The 2,030-nt window shown below is 50.2% G+C and overlaps 1 pseudogene; it reads left to right on the top strand.

The window, feature by feature from the left end:
* The first annotated feature begins 419 nt into the window (after positions 1 to 419).
* On the top strand, positions 420 to 537 carry LOC124709333 (annotated as a pseudogene).
* The last annotated feature ends 1,493 nt before the right edge of the window (positions 538 to 2,030 follow it).

Genomic DNA, 2,030 nt, shown 5'->3' with positions numbered 1-2,030 from the left:
AGAACGCCACTCAGTGTCCCAATTGACTAGTGTTCTACACCATGTACACTGATGCGCCAAAACCGTATGACCACCTGCTTAATACGTCGTTTGTCCATCTTTGGAAGAAAATACATCACTGATTCTGCTTATCAGGGATCCAGCAGTTTGTTGGGTATTTCAGTTTACGAGACCGGAGCCGCTACTTCTCATTCAAGTATCTCGTTAGTTTGCCTCACAAGGGCTGAGTGCACTCCGCTTGCCAACAGCGCTTGGCAGACCGGATGCTCACTCGTCCAAGTGCTACCCCATCCCAACAGCGCTTTCGGTGATCTGGGTATGTGGCATTAGATGCCTACGCACTGGGCTTGCAATCCGCGTAAATAACGGGCTCCATAGGATCTACATTAGGTGAATTTCGTCGCCTAAACATCAACGTGGCCAACGGCCTTACCGCAGTGGTAACACCGGTTCCAGTCAGATCACCAAAGTTAAGAGCTGTAGGTCTGGGTTAGCACTTGGACGGGTGACCACCCTGGCTGCCGAGCGCTGTTGGCAAGTGGGGTGCGCTCAGTCCTTGTGAGGCAAGCTGACGAACTACTTGAATGAGAAGTAGCGGCTCCGGTCTCGTAAACTGAAATACGGCTGCGAGAGGGGTGTGCTGACCACATGCCCCTCCATATCCGCATCTAGCGACGCTTGTGGCTGAGGATGACACGGCGAATGGACGGTACTGTTGGGCCTTCATGGCGCGTTAGGGCGGAGTTTAGTTTTAGTTTAGACATCAACGTGGCTTCACTATCATGTTCCTCAAACCTCTGTAGCACAGTTCTGGCTCCGAGACACGGACAGTTATACTGCTGAAAAATGACATCGCAATCGGGGAAGAGATCAAGCATGTGGTTCGCAGCAGTCAACAAGTCGATTACTGCCACAGATCCAAACCAAGAGCAGGAGAATGTCTCCCATAGCATAATACTGTTCCCACCAGCTTGCGTTCGTGTGCGCTGCACGTTTCGATCTGCCGTTCACCTCGATGACGGCTTTTATGGAGACGACCTCCGACCACATGTAGCAAAAATGTGATTCACCCGAAGAGCCGGTAGTTTTCCACTGATAGACGTTCGAATCCCGATAGCCCCGTGCCCGTTGCAATCGTAATTGACGATTTCGTTGAGTCCACGAGTGAGCAAAGCTCTATGTTCAACAATGTACGATGAACGGTTTGCTCCGAAACACTTGTGTGCCGGCCGCGGTGATCTCGCGGTTAAGGCGCTCAGTCCGGAACCGCGCGACTGCTACGGTCGCAGGTTCGAATCCTGCCTCGGGCATGGATGTGTGTGATGTCCTTAGGTTAGTTAGGTTTAAGTAGTTCTAAGTTCTAGGGGACTGATGACCACAGAAGTTAAGTCCCATAGTGCTCAGAGCCATTTGAACCATTTTTTTGAAACACTTGTGCGTGCGCCATCGTTGAGCTCTTCCGGTAGAGATGCCACAGATCACTCCGAACCCCACTTTCTGTGAAGAGTAGTGGACGTCCAACCATGTAGTGCCTAGTGGTAGTTTCACTGTCCTTGTACCTCTTCCCGTAGATGCTCACAACAGTACCACCTGAACATGCAACCAGCTTCGTGGTTTTCGAGGTACTCGTTCACAGGCTCTGCGCAATAATAATTTCCCCTTTGTCATAGTCGATTGTCTCATAGGATTATTCCATTTGCAGCCTATATGTTTGCTAACGTGATCCCCCATCTGTGTTTCCTCCGCTTACATACTTCTGTTACCGTGTCACGTGCCCGCAGAGCCACCGGCCGTATCCGGTGTAGTGGTGGGCAGTGCTCATAATCTTTTGACTTATCAGAGTAAGTGTCTGTTGACTGTGCTATGGTATCAGCGATAAATTACGGATGGCAACTCATGGTCTCAGCATAGCCTCCAGTAATCTTTTTCTGGCGTTTCGTGGTGGCACTGCCTGTAGTCTTTGTCTGAATTTCAACTATTGTCACACGCCTATTCGTCATAGGTAGTTGAATAATCGTACTATCTGCCCG

Source organism: Schistocerca piceifrons, chromosome 7 (genome assembly GCF_021461385.2).
Source record: "Schistocerca piceifrons isolate TAMUIC-IGC-003096 chromosome 7, iqSchPice1.1, whole genome shotgun sequence".
Lineage (NCBI taxonomy): Eukaryota > Metazoa > Arthropoda > Insecta > Orthoptera > Acrididae > Schistocerca > Schistocerca piceifrons.
Note: the sequence above shows the minus strand (reverse complement) of the source record. Positions and strands in the feature narration are given on the sequence as shown.